Source organism: Protopterus annectens, chromosome 2.part0 (assembly GCF_019279795.1).
Source record: "Protopterus annectens isolate FY-2018-M chromosome 2.part0, PAN1.0, whole genome shotgun sequence".
Taxonomy (NCBI): domain Eukaryota; kingdom Metazoa; phylum Chordata; order Ceratodontiformes; family Protopteridae; genus Protopterus; species Protopterus annectens.
In genome coordinates, this window is record NC_056728.1 from 1,818,611,643 (window position 1) to 1,818,634,369 (window position 22,727).

Genomic DNA, 22,727 nt, shown 5'->3' on the forward strand with positions numbered 1-22,727 from the left:
TGGGGGAGCCTGCTCCAGAGATGGGGTAGTCTCTGGGATACATACATGTCTCTCCAGCAAGTCCTATTTGTATCACAGACAACATTTAAGTCTTAAGAATGGGTAATTCTGTTGCTGTTTGTTTTGTGGATATGCAGGAGGTCCATCAGAGTGGGGTCTGACAATGCCCTGTATACCAGGCATAGAACTCCCCTCAAAGGCCTGTAGGAGATAGAATACAGGGATAGGGCCTTGAGGTGGTCTACATAGGACATTTTACTTAAGCCATGTATTCTTTTAGTGAGGAACCTCTGTGAACATTCCAGTTGTTAGATATGCCTGGTTAGGTGCTTACCAAAGGGGCATTGTACTCAATGATAGGTCTGATGAATGCTGAATACAGTGGAAAAATGACTTTCTTGGGCTTAGATGCCATACCTTCGTTTATAAGTTGCGTAACATAGAATGATTTCCTCACTACTGTAGACGTGTGATGGTCAAAGGCTAGATTACTGTCTATTTGTGTCCGTAGGTCCCTGACTACTGGGTTAGCTGTAAGGCATGTGTGGTCAGTATGATAATTACCAGGAGTGGATGACTTCCTAAAGGATACTATTATGCATTTCTTGGCATTTAGTTTTAGTTCATGTCTCTGACAAAAGCTGTTTGTCAGTCCTTTCTGGAGAACATTTGTTTCAGTGTGGGATTCAGTGACGACTCCTAATTTGCAATCATCTGCAAATTTAGTCAGCCAGAGACCATTGACAGTGGCCTGGCCTTGACTTCAGAGAAGTAAATGCCAAAAAGGAGCAGTCCAAGGACCAATCCCTGAGGGACTCCACTTGCGACTGTCCTCTTTATAGAGGTGGAGGACTCCCCAGTTCTAACTTCCTGAATCCTGTCTGTGAGCCAGTTGGCTGTCCACCGGGTGACATACGAGTTTGTGCCTAACCTCTTTAGTTTGTCAACAATACCTAAGTAGGGTATTATGTCAGTTGTCTTGGCCAGGTCAGGATAGGCAGTGTGAACCATATTGCCTTCATCTGTTGCTTTGGTGACCTTCTTAAAGAAGTCCACTAGGCTGAGTAGGCATGACCTTCCTTTGACGAAACCAAACTGGGTTGGGTCCAGTGTCTGGAGGTTTACTATATCACTATTGATCATTCTTTCCATGGCTTTACATGTAAGCCTAGTGAGAGTTATTGGGTCTGTAGTTTCCAGGGTCTGTAGATGGGCCCACCTTTGTGCATAGGGATGACCGTTGCTTTTTTCCATTCATAAATCACAAAGCTTGTTTGGAGGCTACAGTTAAATAGCGGTTCCACTTCTGAGGTCTGTTAGCATATTAAAAAAATTAAATATACTGTAAATATGAAAATAATCAACCACTTGGGAATTTATGTAATCCTACTTTGTCTATTGGCGTCATTTCCATTTTATTCTAACTGTCCTAATTTCAGATCTGTAATTTAACCATATGTTAAATGTCATACTAATTGTATCTGTATTAATTGAATTGGGGTTATCACTGTTCTGGTCAACATTATACACATAAAGTATAGCTGATGATATGAGAAATGGTGGCATGAATTCTACCAAATGTGAAGAAAAGGTCCTAGATGGCCAGAGAGATGGTGACTCAAGTCACATGATTGGTACCCAGCAGTTAAAGTAAAAGAAAGTGCAAGCAAGTCTAATTCAGTAATTGGTTCACAGATTGCAGCATGGCTCAAGACCATAAAGGGAATATGCGCTGCTGTCCTTGTATGAGCTTTCAATATACATCCTCAGATTACTGCATATAGACCACCTTCAGAGATGAATCTTTGATCTTGTGTCCCAAGACCCTTACTCATCACTTTCTCTGTGAATCACAGTATCTTCCTGTACTTATTATAAATGGTAGCTGTCTTTCACGCATGTTATTTTCATGTATACACGCAATTCCTAGGGAAGGTTGGCAGATTTTACCAATTCCTAACAGATTTCCTCCTAGCATTGTAATACTGCCACCACTCTTCCCCTGATTAAATCAAGTATGAAATCATGAACTTCCACCATTTTGGCAGTAAGCCAGACAATCTAAGTGGATAAAATCTTGTTAACCAGTGATAATTGATAACATCCTCTTATGTAATAAACCGTAGTAATACAGAAGACTAGTTAGAAGGATGTAAAAGTGAATTAATAAACTGCACTTAAATAATGATTCAAACCATGCACTTACAGGTTAAATATGCCAAGGAATGAAAAAGTGCAAAAGGTAAAAAATAAAGTAGCATTCCGTTCACAGAGCATGAAAAGAAGAATCTGAGCTGCAGTTAACTAAATGTCCTTGCTAGCTCGTACTAAAGAATACTGGACCTAACTACTGTAAGTTATAACCATAATAAAAATATTCAGAGACAGAGCAGACCTTTTTCTGCAGATGTCACCCAAGTCCTTCCAAGCAAAGATGAGAGAACAAAGACAGTATTTGTACACATTTCAAGTCCAAAGTCCTGTTCCCTACAGACCATTACATCATTTCCTTTTGCAGAAAGCATTACATTCTTAGTTGTTTTGATTTCCCACAGCAACATTAACTAAATAATTTCTGCCACCTGTAAAGGATAAGGGCTTAATTACAGCAGCTTAGAACAATAGGCTACCAAATACACATGAAGTCCACATAAATCTCTTGACTGTCAACATTTTAAAGCCTGTTTTTTTTTTTTACAGTTCTAGTCCGCTACTAATTTGAAGTAGACTGTGATTACATTTTATGACCTAGTAGCAAAAGATGCGTCAGAGATTATGTCTTCAAACAGATCCCTGCATTTCCATTATTTTTATCACCTTTTACATTTACAAGAGAACAGGGTTACAAGGTTGCAGACACTTTGCAAACCAAATGTGTTAATCATAAGAAATGAGAGAATAAAAATCCATCTTTAAATCAGTTTTTCTTAGCCTGGTATCAGACCTGACGCAGCTATTCTCCCACCATAAAAATCTCAAGCAAGTCTCCTGAAGGCATCCCGTAAAAAACAAAGTTTGAGACAAGTATGCAGTCATTACCCCATTCTTTTTCTGGTTAGACCATCTGCATTACCATTATCTATAAGTATTTTTTCTCTGTTTATTTGCTAAGTTTTTCTGCATAGCTGCCTAGTTTGAGCATTTTCTGGCTTGTTAAACTTGATTTCTGCATTAGTAGCTGTATTTAGAGCACAACCAAAAGTTGTTTACTGAATTTCCTGTTTGCACTTAATTTTAAATCGTTTTTTTCTCAAAACGTGCATATTTTCTGTCCTTGACCTAGCATTCTTGTGTGGGGTCATTTACTGCACTGTTATAACTTGATATTACCTGTGAACCTCTGCTATCTCTGAAAACACAAAAACAAACAAAAAAAAAAAATCTTGCTTCTTTTCCCACTTTTCTGAGATTTAAAAAAGTTCAGTTACAGGCTTGCTGTTTCCTGAACTGTTTGTAAGTTTCTGTGAGGCCATTTTTGCTTGGGCTAAAGGAAAGTCTCTCTGTTGATCAGGGGCAGTGAATAACATTGAGCAGCTTCCCTGCCCCCCGTAGGAGTGGTTACTGACTTGAAACTGTAGTTTTATTGTCCGTTTTGGGTCTATTCCCGCTTCTTTCCAGCCCCTGCTATCAAGCACGCCTTAATGTGCTTTAACGCGATTTAGCGCGGAGTTGCCACTAGAGCAGCATCGGGCAGCGCCGGTTTAACAAGGTTAAACTTTTTCTGGCTCCATAAAGTCTGTTCTTCAATTTTTCCCTTAGAACTGCTCTGTTAGGAACCTAAGCAGTTTACACCTTCACTAAAAAGCACAGCACTTGTTCCTAATTGCTTTTTCTTCTCAAAAAGCTCAGCACTTGTCTTAAAAGCATATCCCTTGTCTTATAAGCATTTTCTTTGCAGGTCAAGCACTCCTATATTATACAAATCCCTCACTTGCAAAACTCCCCAGGAGTGCCCACTTCCCTGCTAAGCCCTCTTCTTTTCTGTCTCATACCATCTCATAATTCTTTCTAGCATGTCGAAGGATCAGATGCTGGCGTCCTCTCCTGCCCAGTTGGTGGATCTGGGAATTCTGAGGCAATGTTACAATTGCCTCATGTACACGGACAACCCTCTCCTCCTCCCACATAACACTAACACTTGCGAGAGATGCAGCTATTTAGCCAAACTGGAGGCTGAGCTCTCTCAACTCAGGACTGGCAAGACCAGGCAGGAGGAGAAGGCAACTACACACACCACAATACAAGTCTCACATAACTCAACCACACCACTGAATCAAACACATAAACACACTAGGACATACTCGGAGGCTCTGAGTAAAAATTTACCTAAACAGCAAAGGCCTCCAAAGCAGACACCCAAGCAACTGCAAACTCAAGACACCACACAAACAACACATAAAAAACAAAATCAGTGTGCAAAGCAGTCACTGCCCGTTAAGGCCAAATACAACACCAAACATACTTGTCATAGGTGACTCCATAGTCAGACACACTGACGTCCCACTCACCAGGCTGAACAAGGAGAAGGTCACGGTAAGCTGCCTATCGGGCGCTAGAATCCGCCACATAACACAAGCACTCAGGTCACTCCACGGCAAGTACAAGTATGACACAGTCATTGTCCATGCTGGTGTGAACGACCTGAGACCTACCTCCCTGGACTACATGAAAAGAGACATAGAGGAGCTCTCTGATTATGTAGCCCAGGCAGGTATGACCCTGACCCTGAGCAGTATCCTTCCTTCACCACGAATGATGCCACAATGTAGTGACAAGATGATCAGCTTTAACAATTGGCTTAATTTCCGGTGTCATTCAAAGGGGATCCAGTGTCTGTCTGCTTGGGATGACATGCTTGACAAGCCACGCTGCTTTGCAAGGGACGGCTTGCACCTGTCACCCCTGGGATTCTGGATATTGGCTAAGGCTCTTGCCACCCCCATAGTGCCTTTTTTAGGCAAGGCTCAAATTCTAAACCTACCACCCTAGAAAACAAAAACGGGAAGAAACTAAGGGTAATGCTGCTCAATGCCAGAAGTCTAAATCTCAAAATGCACTCACTCGAGGCCCTTCTCAGTATGGAGAACATTGATGTCTGTGCTGTGACTGAAACCTGGTTCAAGGCTCCTGAGAGCACCCCGGCACTATCAGGTTTTACCTCATATGCGTGCCGGCCCCAAAACCCGGACCATACCACAAAAGGAGGGGGTGTATCCATATTCATCAAGGATACCCACACCTCCAGGTTGGTGGCTACGCATGAAGCATCGGAAACCATCCAGGTGCAATTAACCATAGGCAAAACTGCTCTACAATTTGTAGCATGCTACAGGCCACCCTCTCAAACTCAGGAAACCCACACAGCCTTCCTGAAGACACTGGAGGGTATAAATGTATCACCAAACACCATCATATTGGGTGACTTCAACTACCCGAATATAGACTGGGAACATTACTCAAGCCCCAACTTTCTAGCCCAAAGGTTCCTGGAGTTCATAAATTCAAATGCCATGGAACAACTAGTCACCGTCCCCACAAGAGGAGAAAATATACTAGATCTCATCATCACAAACATGGGGACAAAATGCTCCACACCGGAAGTATATCCCTCTTTGGTGAGATCAGATCATAAACTAATCTCACTAGAAATCCACATCCCGCCCCCCCCCCCAACAAAAAAGACCACAGTGAAGAACTTCTCTAAAGCAAACTTCACACTACTCAAGACAGGTGTGGTATCCTTCAAGGCCCCGAGCCAATGGAAACCACAACCCAAGCTGCGGAAGCCCTTACAAATGCCTTCTATGAACACCTTCAGGACTGCATGGATCAGGCAAGCCCAAATAAAACCAAGACTCTTTCCACCAAGGGCAAACGTCCAGTCTGGTGGACCCCAGCCATAAACAAACTTTACAATAAGAGAAGAAAGCTATTACATGATAGAGCAAAATCCCAAAAAGGGAAGGCATCTTTGATCAGTACTAGCAAGAAACTACGATCCCTCATAAAATCATCCAAGGCCAACTTTGAGAAAAAAATTGCCATAGATTCAAAAGACAATCATAAGGCCTTCTTTAGCTGTGTCAGAAACCTGGGTGGAAACTCCCAGATATGCTCAGAATTAGTCCAAAATGATACAAAAATCACTGAACCCACAGACATTGCCAACTTACTGGCAGACAGGTTCAGCGCAAACTTCACCCCCCCTCTCCCCCCTAAAAGGAGAGATAACTATCCCAACAGAGTGTAGCCTCCCAGACATCTCAAATGCGCAGGTGAAAGCTGCTCTCCCTAAAGCTAAAAACACAGCATCAATGGGACCGGATGGTGTCCCCGGCTGTGTGCTACATGAACTCAATGAAGAACTAAACCCACACATAAGGCAGCTGTTTAATCTTAGCCTTACCACAGGATATGTGCCCAAGGAGTGGCGTACGGCAACTGTGGTACCACTCCAGAAAGGCGGTGCCTCTACGGACCCTGGTAATTACCGCCCCATAAGCTTAACAAGCCTGGTCTGCAAAGCTATGGAGAGGATCATAATGGAACTCATAAACAAGGACATAGGGGACTTGCAGACCTTGGACCCAACCCAGTTTGGCTTTGTCAAGGGCAGATCTTGCCTTTTGAACTTGGTCAACTTCTTCGAAACAGTTACCAAGGCCATTGATGAGGGAAAGGCAGTCCATACAGCCTACCTTGACTTTGCAAAAGCTTTCAACACAATACCCCACTCGGGTATCATAGAGAAACTTACCAGCTTAAATGTAAACCCATATGTCACAAGATGGGTTGCAAACTGGCTAAAGGACAGAACCCACAGGGTTAGAGTTGCTGGAGCCATGTCAGACTCCAAGCCAGTTACAAGTGGTGTCCCACAGGGCTCAGTCCTTGGCCACCTATTGTTCGGCATCTACTTCTCAGAAGTACAGGCAAACATAGGAGGACTATGGCTGACAAAGTTTGCAGATGACTGCAAGCTGGGTGCCATAGTGGATAGTACATCGGACACAGACATCCTTCAGAGGGGTCTCACGGAAACTGATAGCTGGTGCCAGAACCATGGCCTGAAGTTAAACGCAAAAAAGTGTATAATCATACCCTTCGGGGAAAACAAGGTAACCCCAAGCTACCATATAGGTGGCAACCCACTAAGCACAGAAGACGTTATCAGGGACCTGGGTACCCAGGTTGACAGTGGCCTCTCGTTTGACACTCACATTGCTAAAGTGGTTCGAAAGACCTTCTACATTGCCCATCTGATCATGAAGGGATTCACATCCAGATCAAGTGAGGTCATTGTTCCTCTGTACTCTTCACTTATCAGACCAATGATCGAGTACAATGCCCCATTCGGGATGTATCTCACCCGACACCTGCAGCAATTGGAGAGACCCCAAAAGTTCCTCACCAAAAGGATAAAGGGACTCCAAAACCTGTCATATACTGCCAGACTGAAGAAACTCCAACTCTATTCAGTTGCATACCGTCTGCTCAGAGGTGACCTGTGCCTGACATACAAGGCCATGACCAACCCGGAATTAATGGACATGCTCCACCTCAAAAAATCAAATCCACCAGAACCACTAGAGCAGGTGACTTAAACCTTAGCACGGATATAAATAGGACATGCTGGAGGGATAGATTTATCACCCAGAGACTCCCCATGCTGTGGAATAAAATCCCGGTCCATGTGAGGCAGAGCACCTCGCTGGCTCTGTTCAAGAGAAATCTTGACCGGTGGATGGGAGATCGTAGGTTTACCCCGGGAATCATCTCTGTGTCACTGCTGGACAGAGGCACAACAAACTAATGGGCACATTCTTTCTAACATAAGGGGTGGCGTGAGCCACATAACTTTGGGCTAGGCTTATAAATGCCTTAGGGCAGATAGCCTAGTATAAACCTATGAACCAATGACCTCTTTATTGGATAGTCATGTTATAGGACTGCAAGGCTAAACTCCATCCAAGAAGCATTCTGTTTTTCCATTCTGTCATCTTGTTCTATATAATCATTTTAAACAGTTGTGGTCTGTCACCACAGTGAACTAACTTCCTGCTGTACAGATAGGGTTGTATCTTTTGCAAAGCCCATGTACTCCTTTACTATTACTGTGTATGATTCCACTCTAGGTTGAAGGCTTCCGCTTAAATAAACAATGGGATGCTCATTTCCCTCTGAGGAAACCTGGCTAAGTGCAGACCAATCCCTTAGAAATGTCTATCTGTACAATGATTTCTTCACTACAAGCCAGACTGACTAATAAAGATGCTGACTTCTCCCTTTCTGCAGGTGTGAAGGGCACTTGTCAGTAGCTCTTGGTAATTTCTATAGTAGTGAGACACTTAGCCCCACATAGCTACTCTAAGGCTTTATCTGTCCCAGACATAGGTAAAGAATATGGCTCTATGTGACTGTTCTGTTTTGTGTAGTCTGTGCAGAACCTGATGCTGCCATCTTTCCTTGGCACGAGCACCTCTGTTGAGGCCCTGGGACTGTTGGACTCCTGGATTACATCCAGTTTCAACATGTCCTGCAGTTTTTGTCTGAGTTTGCTTAATTGTTTTAGGCTTTAAGGGGATTGTTTGATGGGCCACTGGGGTCTGATGCCAACGCGATACACCACTAAATAGGTACAGACCTGCATACCAATTAACATGTCCACAAATTTTGTAATACTGCTTGAATATTTTCTGGCTCCATGGCACAGAGGAATGGAGCCCTTACTCCGCCTATTCTACTGAGGTTCAGTTAGTGGTCCCAGCAATGGAAAACACAAAAAAAAATGAAGTGACATGGTCCACTCACCTCTTCTGAGGTGGGATGAGTTCACATGCAACCTGTGGCACACATTATGTAGTACAGTCTCATTGCTGGATACTGGAAAGACCACTATTCATGCTCCAGTGGGAAGGGCTTGGTCCTTGAAGAAGTGGGCGAGTATCCTCTACTGATGGCCCATCGTATGCCACAACGCTGTGCCTAGTTGAGTGTGCCCAGGTAGGGCTGGGGAGAAAAGGAAAAAGAACGTGAACCACTCTGAAGGCTGTCTAAATGATGAGTCCCCGTTGTCGACTCATTCCCCAGTGAGGAGGGAATGAGTGAAGCAACTGGCTGGAAGGGGACTGATGGTTAACATACAGCAGGTGTAAAAACATGCAAAAAATGCTGCTTGGGTTCTGCTAACCCTTGTTAGGAGTTAGAAGTTGAAACAGTGTTACACAATCACTGAGTTATCTGACCAAGTTTCCCCAGGAGGTCTGTCTCCAGATCCTCCTCTGGTTCCTCTTCGTCATGATTGGGCTTTATCATACTAAGATGGCAGAGTCTGTATTTTTGCCTCCTGCCTAATCATTCTGACATGTAATTTACCTCACTCACCTTTTTCACAGTGATGAAAAAGCCCTCCCCATCTGCCTGCAGCTTGTTGTATTCAACAGGTGTAAATGCATTTCCCTGTTGCCCTAGAGAATACTCTGGATCTGGCTCTGCTGTCATACCAGATGTTTTGTTGCTGTTGTGCCTTTGCCAGGTGCTCTGAGATCATTCCCATGAGCTCTCCGAGTATAGTCCTGACGATTATGACATATTCCACAACAGACGTCTTGTGGGAAACACATTCACTCTCCAACTTATTCCAAATTAAATTCAAGGATATCCATACCCTATGACCATGTAGCAGCTCAGAGGACCAAAAACCTGTAGATTCTTGTGTCTCCTCTCAATATGCAAAGAGATGATGTGAGCAGTATTTGTCACAATTCCTCTTGGACTGGTCTGCAAATGCTTTTAACATGGGCTTCAGTGTAGAGTTTAGCCTCTTCATAAGACGATTTGTTATTGGTAAGTATGTAGTCTTTAGAGGCTTTACCTCCACAGTGATTCATACAAACAGGCCAAGCAGGTCAGACATAAAGGTGGTGCCCCTGTCCAACAGTATTTCCCTAGGTAAACCCACCCTGTTGAAACTGTTTAGCAAAGCATTTGCCACCTTCTCTGGTTCAGTAGAAGACATAACAACAGCTTCTGGGTATCTATCTGGTGGCATAATCCACCACTACCAGGATATATTTCTTACCTGTGGAACTTGGGGTGCTTAGAGGTCCCACAATATCCATAGCTACCTCTGAAATAGTTCCTTAATAACAGGCAAAGGCATCAAAGCAGCCTTGGCTTTGTCTCCAGCTGTGATATCTTTTTTGGCACTCTTCACTGTTCTTCATTGTTACATCATTTGCAGACCCTGTTTAATAAAAATCATGTACAAGCCACCTTTTAGTATGCTTTATGCTCATATGGCCTGCAAAAGTGGTACTGCTCAATGCTAGAAGTCTTAAAAAGAAACTCCTCTCCTTGCAAACCTTGTGCTCCCTGGAGATTGTAGACATCTGTATAGTAATGGAGACATGGTTTAAAGTCAGGAGAGTACCCCAACAGTGCACGGTTATAATGCCTGTCATACCTTTAGACCAGCTACTGCAAAACAGTTTGTCAGAAATGGTGAGGAAACAGCCTACAGGAATGAAGTGAAGCATCTGATAGGCTGGTGCGACAGCAACAATCTGGCCTTAAATGTAAGCAAGATCAAAGAATTAATAGTGGACTTCAGGAGGACTCGGGAGATGCATCAGCCTTTGGAAATTAAGGGGGTGGCAGTGGAAAGAGTCAAAAACACCAAGCTCCGTGGGGGAGCACATCTCAGATGACCTATCTTGGTTGACTCATATTAGCCACACAGTGAAGAAGGCGCAACAACGTCTGCACTTCCTATGGAAACTGATGAAGGCAAACCTGTCTCAGTCCATCCTCAAAGCCTTCTACAGGGAGACCATTGAGAGCATTCTCTCAAATAACATCATAGTTTGGTATGGTAACTGCAAAGCATCTGACCGCAAGGCTCTCTTGAGGGTAGTGATGACAGAGGAAAAAGTCATTGATTCCTCGCAGTCATCCATGGATAATCTGCAAGAAAACTCAGTGTGTGGGAAGGGCCAGGAAGATAATCAACAATCCCACTCACCCTGCCCATGGCATGTACTTCTGCCTTTTCTTGGGCAGGCAGTGTTGCAGCTTATACTACAAAACATTTAGACTGAACAGTAGCTTCTTACCTCTGTCCATAAGGCTGCTGAAATTGAATGCCAGGCATGACAGTGAAAACTTACTTCATAGCAAGTGACATATTGATCTATCAGCTGTAGTAATCACTCTGGCAAATTGCTTTAATAACTGGTAAACTTAGCCTGATTTCTTATGTTTTACTTCTTGAATGAGCAATAGTAAGGAGTGAGTCACTGTTCCATACATGTGCAATATGAACATCAGAATAAATCGTACTACAACTGATGAAGTGCAATATTCTAAGCAATCACAATGTGAAGTCAGTCTTGCAATACCTACTAGCATAATACTGTCTAATGTCTTACTGTCCAAGTGTGGTATTTTATTGTGTTAATATTTTAATTATTACTGTATGTGCATTAGTCTTACTCTCATTCAAACTATGTGTTCATTGTTATGTCTTGCACAGGGACCAAAGCAACGCAGTTTTGTTCAGCTTGCACTGCTGTGTATATCTGATTAACAATAAAGTTTACTTTGACTTTGACTTAAAGGTGGAGGAGTCTTAGTCTATATAAAAAACAATCTCACATCCAGACTAGTTGAAGTGTATGACCCACTGAAAAATGTGTAACTTACCATAAACAGGGTGTTGTACCATATCCTTGCAACCGCAAGGCCCCCCTCTATGTCTCAGGAAATCTATACTACCTATCTCAATGTATTAGAGCCCTCACCATTCAATCCAATGTAATATTTATGGGGTTTCTCAACTACCCCTTTATAGATTGGGAATCCTACACTACTACTAATGTACAAGCCCAGCAATTCCTAAACTTTAATATCTACATCATCATCATCCATTCTCCTATCAGGGGTCCAAACATCCTTGACCTTGTGCTCATGAACATGGAGGGGGGAGCGATGTTCCTCACTCAACGTATTATCTTCCTGTGGCACCCGTCCCCTGGCCCAGCAATCAAGGAGCCTCAATCCTCACCACTAACACCAGAGAGGGCATCTCATATCTGAGGAAAGGATAAATACACACAGTAAAGTGCAATTTCCCTTAAGAGCATACAGAGATCACAGTCAGTCCAGGGCTGGTCGCTCTTTTGCTCTCCAGGTCTCCAATAAGACTCCCCACTGGCACAGCTATAGGGTCCAGATGTTAGCCTAGCTGAGCAAGCTAAAACCTCCAGCACCCTCTCTGTCTAACCAGTGCTTCGTGTCCTTGCCCAAGTAACTGACGCACACACTTTGAGATAAGAGTTTATATAACCACACAGACACTCCTGGGAAAGGCTGGCGCAGGTTCTCCAGCTGTGCCCCTATTACCCAGACTATACGGTAGTACCACCTGCCACCACCCAGCTAATATGTATCAGCTACTCAAATGCCCTTAAAAGGGTGTCCAATTATTACTGTGCAATATTATTATCCAGTTGGTAATATAACTAAACAGTCCAGGCTTATTTGGAGTGACTTGGTACAGTAATCACTATAAATATGCAATGTAGTCTAGAGCTTAAATTATCTCTACACAACACAGCTACAGTTGAAAGGTTTTAAAATATTTAATAATAAATAATAAAATCACAAGACAATACTTCTTACTACACAGTGCTAGTAATAAATAAAATAATTCAGTAGTACAGTTCTGACATCACAGAAAAACACTTAAGTCTAATCTTTCTAGTTCATAGCTATTTCTAAAAGAAAACACAAGTCTAAGATAACTTACATATGAAACAGGCAGAGTGCTGATGAGTTGGATGGTCAAGACAAAAATGCTTAATAATCTCTGGTTCTCTCTGTTTAAATTGAAATTGCAGTTCTGATTCACATTACATCATTTTTCACACTTTCCTGGGGTTCCCAAGTTACACATTACATCATTCTTCACACTTCCTTGGGTTCCCAGGCTAACAGGAACTGCATTTACATTCTTAACATCTCCTTTTGTTATCTTGCAGCTGGTCAGGAAGCAGAGCAATAAAAATACATTTGCATGTTTAAATCTAGCAATTTAAATCTTGGTTAAAAGAATAGAAAGAATTATCTAGACCCTTCGACACCACTGTCTACACCAAAGGGTCACCACATGCTTTACTTTGATCAGTAGAGTGCACTGTTGTCACATTTATTTCCAGTTCCACATGTAACAGTATTTCTTTACATTTAAGACAACAAGCCTACATTTGTATTTATAAATGACAGAATTAAAATTCTATCTGGCTAGGCTGGCAGCCTTCATCTATCTTTACCCACTCTTCACATTTCCCTTGTCAGATCTGGCCATAAGGCAATATTACTTCAAATAAAAATTAAATCTGTAGATCCAGTGAAACCATAAACCTTTAAGAACTATTCCAAGGCTAACCTCTCTCTAATAAGCAGCACCTTTGGCTAAATACCAAGCACCCCCAAACCCAGTAAATACGAAATCATACACTGAGCTATTTACAAAATTGCTGTACAATCATATTGATAGCTGTATAGAGTGAGCTATGCCCATTTGTATTAAGAATAAGACAAACTCAAAAGACAAGTCACCCTGGTGGAATCACAATATCAGTTAGCTGTATAACAAAAGAAAAAAGATTCTTCACTGAGCGTAGAATGAATAAAGCTGTACATACTAAAAGCCGCATGACCAATCTATATAGGCATCTAAGAGGTTTATTTAATACTTCAGAGGCTAAATTTGAAAAAAAAATAGCTTCTCAGGCAAAGGACAACCACAAATCTTTCTACAGCTATGTCCGTAACCTCAGAGGTAATACAAAACAATGAGCAGAACGTATTGTAAATGGCATCACCCACACTGATCTGGAGGACATTACCAACCTTTTGGTGACAGGTTCAGCTCAAATTTCTCCCGCACTCCCCTCCGATACTCCAAAGGAAATACCACATAACACAATTCCCCCAATTATTACTAAGGAACAGGTTATCAGTGCGCTTTCCAAAGCCAAAAATACTGCATCAGTGGCCCCCGATAACATCCCAGGATGTTTAATTAATAGCAAGAAACATGACTTCCCTGGTTCACTTGAATCACTTTTCAACTGGAGCCTTCCATCAGATTTTGTTCCCAAGGAATAGAAAATGGCTATAGTCATTCCCCTGCACTAAGGAGGTCTGACCACTGATCCAGGTAACTACAGGCCCATAAGTCTTACCAGCCTCATATGTCAGGCCATGGAAAGAATTATCATGGATATGATAAATGTGGACATAGGTAACCTGCAAACACTGGACCCATCACATTTTGGCATTGTTAAACGAAGGTCATACCTATTAAATCTGCAGACTTTTTTGAGAGGATTACTAAGCATTGGCCTGTGCACAAGAATTCTGATACAATACCCCACTCAGGCATTATAGACAAGCTCACTAATATAGGTATAAACCCTTTTATCACCCACTGGATAGCCAGATGGCTCACTAATGGGACCCAGGAGGTCAAAATAGGTGGGGCAACCTCCACCAAGAGGCCAGCTATTAGCAGAGTCCCCCAGAGTTTGGTACGGGGCCTGCTCCTTTTTGGCATTTATTTCTCTGAAATGGAAGCAAATTCTGAAGGTTTATGGCTGACTAGGTTTGCAGATGAGTGCAAGCTGGAGGGTTATCATAGACTCTCCCGTAGACACTAACATTCTTCAAGAAATATTATCTCTGACTAACAGATGGTGCCAAAGTTATGGTCTTAACCTCGATGCTAAGAAATGCATAATTGTACCCTTTGGAAAGTCAACAATCCCAGCTAATTACCATGTTGATAATACTCTGCCAAGAGTTGACCCAGTGGTCAGGGATCTGTCTGTAAGAGAAGTATCAAACATGACCAGCCTTAGGCATAGGCGAACTAGGTGACTGCCTAGGGCACCGTACAGGTCGGCCTCAGAAAGGGTGCTATTTTTAAGTGTATATTTATTTATTTTAATTTTAAAAATTTGCATTCTTTTAGTCTCCCTGTTCAGGAAGCCTGAACCATAGTGTGAGAGGTGGTGAGTGCCCTCCCACTTACAGCTGCAGGTTGGCCCGGACACTAAAAAAAAAAAATTGCGGTACACGAGTCTGTTACCTTAAGGAAGAACATTAACATGCATGCGTCATGATGCCAGCGTGGACGCAAATACATTCTTCAGGCCTGCGCATAATTTAAACTAGCAGTTCTTTTAAGAAATAAGCAAAGTCTGTGTGTCTGCATGTAGTCATTTGGTTTAGAAAGAAGGTAAGTGTATGCGTGTTTGTGTGTAAGTGTAATTTAAGCCACTTACTTCTGTATGAAGTGTGTGCATATGTATGTATGTGTTAAATTTAGCTGTTCTGTTTGCATGAGAGAGAGTGTGCATGTGTGTTGTGTGAGAGTAGATGCGTGTATATGTGTGTTGCTGATATGGTGAAAGTCTGTAGGAAAATCACTTTATCTGTGATTATATATTTACAAAATATTGCATATAGTGCATTTTTAAATGTGTCCCGAAGCAGACCAGACAAACAGAGAGAAGGTAGGGTGTGTGTGTATGTTTGTGTGTGTAATGTAAACTTGGTGGTTCCGTTTGTTTCTGTATGAGAGAGAACAGTGCACATCTGTGTTGTATGAGAGAGTAGAATAGAGTAGGACTGTGTGGAATTTAAACTAGTTAGTTGCTGTATGAAAGAGAATGTGCATGTGTGTCTGTGTGTTGCTATATGAGAGTTGGTGTGTGTGTGTGTGTTTAGCATACCTTTTCAAGTGTCTAGATTGAGCATTATAGTTTTTGTCGGTTTCTCAAAGTTTTTGGTTTTCTGGCAAATCAGGGAGGACTGAAGTCACGAAATTATATGTATATGAGTTTTAAACTTTGCATCCTTCACAAAATACGTGCTACTACAAATACTGTTCTTTTAACTTTCTAAGTTAAAAATAGCACTACTTCAAACTGTACTTCAAACTGTCCCTGTTTCTTAGCCATTGCATCCATGTTATTTTAAGCGTTGTGCAGATTTTTTGCACTAAGAGGTTGAGAGGTATGCATATCTTTCAGCTGTATAGATGTTTGCAGAATGTCCAGATTCTTGCCTCATATTTTTGACCTCATCCTCATAAAATGTGTGGTTTTCTGGAAAATCCCTAAAGACTGAAATAATTAAATGTCATACATTTGATTTTCAGTCGTCATTTCCTTTAGGCAATGTCTGCTAAGGTAAATGCTGTTATTTTAGCAACTTTTTGAGTCTTTAAGAGCAATATTTATAATCTGTCCCTCTTTTGGAGCATTTGCCCCCCCCCCCTTCCAATATTTTAGGCTTTGTCCAGCTCTCTTGTGCTAAGAAGTTGAGAGGTATGGAGGCATTTTATGTAAAGCCCTAGTTGCCAATTATTTGGTGCATTTTATGGTGAGATAGTGGTTCTGCATTCATGAGTGTGTCTTCCTTTGTTTAAGATGCCTAGCGACTATGAACTTGTTGGTTTCTCAGTCATTCCCTATTGTAGTATCACCAGCTTACCAGTTTTTTTTATGTAACATAGGCAATTAATTCTTAAAGGGCAGCAAGCACTGAATTTGTAGATGAAACACTGAAATATAAAGTTGCTTGCAGAAACTCCCCATACTCTGGAATAGACTTGCCCATACATGTCAAGCAGAGCACCTCATTGGCCCTCTTCAAAAGGAACCTTGATGATTGAATGGGAGATAGGAAATTCACCCCGGGATCATGTCAGTCGCCCTGCTAGACAGGGGCCCAGAGAAGTAAATACTGTGGGAAAAATTTCCAGGGAATTGTTATGGCTAGGCTTGCATAGGCCTTAGGGCCGATAGCCTAGTACCAACCTATGGAACCTATGAACTGCCTCTTTATTAGTTACGAATCTCTTTAATGTGGAATTATTCAGATTAAATTTACTTCTGCAGAGATTGTGCTTATTGACTTATACCGATTCATAGGTAGGTACTATGCTATTGGCCCTAGGTCCTATATAAGCCTAGCCAAAAGGTACTCTGGCTTTCTCCACCCAAGAAAATTATTTTAGTGTGCCACTGTCGAGCAGAGCCACAGAAGTGATCCCCGGGGTGAATTTCCCATCTCCCATCCAATCATCAAGATTTTTCTTGAAGAGTGCTAATGAGGAGCTTTGTTTGATATAGCCAGTTTGTTCCAGAGTATGGGAAGTCTCTGGGACACAGGAATCTATCCCTCCAGCATGTTCTGTTTATTGTGGTGATAAGGTTTAGGTCCCTAGAGCGTGTAGCTCGGAGGGATTGGGATTTCTTTAAGTGGAGCATGTCCAAAAGCTCTGGGTTTGACATAGCTTTGTATTTTAGGCAGAGATCGCCTCTGAGTAGGCGATATGCGATGGAGTAAAGCTGCAGTTTTTTGAGATAGTCTGCGTAGGGCATCTGTTTGAGGCCGGTAATCCTCTTTGTGAGGTATTTCTGCGGCCTTTCCAGTTGTTGTAGATGTCTTGTAAGGTGCATACCAAAAGGGGCATTGTACTCTATAATGGGTCTAATGAGTGACGAGTAGAGGGGGACAGTGACCTGTTTTTTTCCCTAGATGAGAAACCCTTTGTGATGAGGTGTGCCACATAGAAGGATTTCCTTTCTACTGTAGTGATGTGATTATCAAAGGAGAGACTACTGTCCACCTGTGTCCCAAGGTCTCTTATCACACTTTCGGTGTTAAGTAGACTACCGCCTATGTGGTAGTTCATGGGTACATGGGTACAGAGTTTTTACCAAAAGGGATGACGTTGCACTTTATGGCATTGAGCTTGAGGCCATTTCTTTGACACCAGGCATCTGTCTCCATGAGGCCTTTTTGTAGGATGTCCACATCGTTTGGAGTTTTGATTATGGCTCCTAGTTTGCAGTCATCTGCGAACTCCATTAGCCAAAGACCTTCTATGTTAGCCTGTACTTCAGAGAAGTAGATACCAAACAGGAGAGGACCCAGGACTGAACCCTGTGGTACTCCACTTGTCACTGGTCTGAATTTGGATTTGGAGTCTGCTACTTTTACAGCGTGGGTTCTGTCAGTGAGCCAGTTGGCAACCCATCTTGTGACATAGGGAGTTATACCTAGTTTAGTGAGTTAATCTATAATTCCAGAGTGGGGGATGGCGTTGAATTCCTTGGCGAGATCTAGATAGGTTGTGTGAACCACCTTACTGCTTTGGTGACCGCTTCAAAGAAGTCTATCAGGTTTAGGAGAAATGATCTGCCTGAACTGGGTGGGGTCCAGAGTCTGGAGATTACCAATGTCATTGTTTATAAGTTCCATGGTGATACGTTCCATAGCCTTGCCGATCAGGCACGTCAGGCTAATGGGGCGGTAGTTCCCAGGGTCCGTGGTGGCTCCCCCTTTGTGGAGTGGGATAACCGTTGCTGTGCGCCATTCAGTGGGCACATAGCCAGTGGTGATAAACAGCCTCTGTAAGGCTCAAACCCAGGACCCTACACACCATACACAAAGTGATTTACCACTAAGCCATGCCAGATATTAAAACTAAACTTGCTGCCATTATACGTTTGGTGACTCATAGATTACTGTTAGGCTAACTACCCTTTTGGGCAATTTAAAGCCTAGGCAATTACCCCATGTGAGAATCAAACCCTGCACCTTGTGTCTTTAAGGTAAACACCTTAACCATTATGCCAAGTCCCACCCCAGCTGATGGATTGTAATGATAGAAGTTTGAGTGGCCTTTTATGGTTAAAATATTCTGAAATGGGCAGTTATTTCATTATTACTGAGAAATACTCATATCTATAAAATAGCATTTCATTTCCCCTCCTGTTTCATCTGTAACTAACCTCAGCTTTAATTCTACATCCTTTTAAGAATGTCAGAAAGTTATACTCTGTGCCCATAACATAGTCTATAACTTCGTGCAAACATGCAGTTTAAATTACAGTTAAAATTTTCAGTTTAACATATAACCATTTAAGCTAACACTGCATACTTACCAAAGCCTAAAGAAACACTTGGAGTCGGTGTTAGCCCACTTCGCTAGTCCTCGCTGTGCTCAGGCTTGCTTTGCTCCCCCCCTGCCCCCTATTCCCACCTGCCCCCACTACTACTACTTTTATTCTAACCTTTAATCACCTGACCTGTAGTCCAACCCTTCATTCCCTAACTAGCCCAACCCACTCATCCTACCTCCCCCCACCTCCAATCCAATTACATCTCACACTGATCCCACTCCCAACAACACATTCTCAGACAACACACCTCTACCCTCACACACAACCAACCAGGAATCCTAGTTGTACTACTCACTCAAAGTAGTATCATGTTACCCACAATCACATCCCTATCACTAGCTCTACTATCGCTAACCTTCCTAACTTCCTTACAAACAGACCTACAGCTGCACAACTACTTAGGATTGCCACCTTTTCAAATGGCCAAAGTGGGACATTTTTGATACAAACATCATATTTTACAGGCTGACCCATACCCACGGTCAGTACAAAGGTTAGTACTTAATTTTTTTCCCTAAATAAAAGCTTATTCTTGTAGCATTTTAGTTGCTTATTCTGTTTCTTATAACATTTAGATATTTTAGATACAGAATAACTGTTTTATGCAACTATTACATAAAATATAGGAAATAATTTTGTCCTAAAATCTCAGGACATTTGCCATTTTTACAATTTTTTGTCAGGACACAACTGCCCAAAGAGGGACTGTCCCTCACAAAGTGGGACAGGTGGTAACCCTACAACTACTCCTATCACACTACTCACACTAGCCCACCCTTTCAAACCCACTCACACTTCTATATCTGCCCTACAATCATAAATCTTACAACTACATATTACTCACTAACAAAAATGACACCATCTCACCACACTAAGAAAAACTCTCATAGACCAAGCTCATAAACAATTAATATTAAACACATACTGACACTCCTACAAACTCTGCTAACCTCTGGTGACATTCACCCAAATCCAGGTCCCCTCTCAGCCAGCCAAACATCTGACCTGCTAATCCTAAATCTCAACATAAGAAGTATTACCAACAAGCTAACAGACCTACATGCATTCATAGCCCACTACAGCCCTGATATACTCACCATTACAGAGACCTGGCTTAAACCCAGTATCCAAGATGAAGACTTTCTTCCCCAGGGTATAATACACTCAGATCTGATAGAACAAACAGGAAAGGAGGAGGAGTAGCCATTCTCTTTAAAAACACCCTTAACCTCCAGCTCCTGCACACTACACCACCCACTTTTCAAAATGCTGAAGTCCTATTTTCTGTCCTATCCATAAGAAACACCAAGAAGATCAATATAATATGCTGCTGCATACCTCCAGGAAACAACTCGCTCATAATAGAAGACATCCTACACTGGACAAAGGACAATTTACCTCAGGAAACAATCCTACTAGGAGACCTTAACACAGACTGGGCAGCCTGTAACTCCAGCAGCCCCTCAACACATATCAATCTATATGGGTTCACTCAACTAATTGAAGAACCAACTAGAATAGATGAGAAAACAGAGAGAGAATCCATACTGGACTGGACACTAACCAATTATCCCAAACAAAACTATACAGTAGGCTGTCTCCCAGATGACCTAAGTGATCTCCCCACCTTCCTACTCCACAAACACTCCAATCACCCCAAACCAGTAGTCTACAAATTCGTATGAGATGACCGTAACCTTACCCCACAATACCTAAATACCGTCCTAAGCCACTGCAACTGGGAACAACTACTGACACTTCGGTTAGACCAGGCAGTAGACTACTTCAATACTACCTTCACTAACATCCTTAACAGTCTAGCTCCCAGCAGAAAGATCAGAGTTAAAGCCAGCTACGTACCCTGGTTAAATAGGAACACCAGAGCCTTACTAAAAGCTAGAAATAAAGCCTGGAAAATCTGAAAAACTGACAAAACTCTTAGCTCCAGGCAATACTATCAACAGCTTAGAAACAAGGCCAAGGCTGAATCCAAAGTAAACAAACAAAACTATTTTCTTAGCACCCAAAGGAAATATTCAAATAATCCACAAAAATTCTGGCATGCCATTAACTCCCTACTAAAGCCAGGCAAAACCACAACTCCAGCACCCAGATCTACTAACAATACCCTAGACATAGCTTCTCAATTTAATAACCATTTTACTAAATCCATCTTATCCCTGTCCAGTCAAATAACCAAAAAGTCTACCTCAGTCACAACCTAACCTATCCCATACCACCCCCTCTTTTAGCCCATCACCAGTGCCCACCTCAACTATCAAAAAACTCCTCCTAAAACTAAAGCCATCCACACTGGCAGCTGATAACATACCTGCTGCATACCTAAAAATGGCTAGCGACTCCCTATCATATCCTGTCTCCATCCTTATCAACCGCTCCATACTAGAATCCTACATACCCAAACACTGGAAAGTATCTTGCATCATTCCTCTCCATAAAGGAGGTAATTCTTACGAATTCTCCAACTACCAACCTGTTGCCATCCTTTGCCCCTTATCCAAAATTCTTGAGAAATGCATCCACTTGCAAGTGATGACATTTCTTAACACACACAATCCACTATCTAACACACAACACGGTTTCTGTCCACATCACAGCACTACCACAGCCCTTCTGTCCTTCACTAATTATATAAACCTTCACAGGAATGATAACAAATATGTATCAGCCATTTTTTAGACCTCTCAAAAGCATTTGATATGGTCTCCCACTCCATTCTACTAGACTCACTAACATCATTATCCTTCACCTCCTCTACTATAGCCTGGTTCAGAAGCTACCTATCTGACAGGCAACAATCAGTCCATTGGAAAGGAACTCTGTCTACACAACTTCCAACCACCATAGGAGTCCCACAGGGCTCTATACTGGGCCCGCTATTGTTCTCTATTTTCAAAAATAACCTCAATAGCTCTACACAACATGCCACACTCATACAATATGAGGATGATTCAACCCTGATCTGCTCTGCCTCATCTCCCACCACCCTACATACATTCACTCAAGATGCCTTTAACTCAGTAGAAAAATGGATATCGGGTATCCAACTAATTCTAAATCCCAAAAAGACAAAACTGCTATTTACCCCTAATAGATAAAAAAAACAAAAAAAAAAAACCCTCTCCTCTACCATACCATCTAAGGATGGCACCACCATCTCCCCTTCTAACCACACCGAACTTCTGGGCATTGAAATAGATAATCTCCACTTTGATGTTCACATCTCACATACCATAAAACTAGTACACAAAAAACTAGGCTCCCTATACAGGCATAAGTCCTTTCTCTCACAAAAAGCAAGAGTCGCTCTTGCTCAAAGCCACCTCCTCTCAACTCTATTATACGCAGCACCAATCTTTGCCTAAATCAGACAGTGTGACCTAGACAAACTGGAATCATGCTACAATAAAATAGCCAAGTTTGCTACTAACTCAACCTGTAGAACCCATCACTGTGCTGCACTAAATTGGCTTGAGCTACCACAGTTACTTAACTATCACCAGCTGGGCACAGCCTACAATATTCTCAAATATCCTGAAAAAAAAACCTTCATTATCCAACCTACTTACTGTCTATACTGCAAACTGGTACCTAAGATCCAGTGAAAAATCTGTCCTCTCCATCACCAAGGCTAACAATAATGCAGGGAAAGCACTCTACTCC

The 22,727-nt window shown here is 42.1% G+C and overlaps 1 protein-coding gene across 2 annotated transcripts in view; it reads left to right on the plus strand.

The window, feature by feature from the left end:
* The window catches only part of ELP3 (elongator acetyltransferase complex subunit 3), a 1,566,942-nt gene that overhangs the window by 1,231,795 nt on the left and 312,420 nt on the right, over nt 1–22,727 (plus strand). The gene's annotated exons all lie outside the window — the stretch shown is intronic.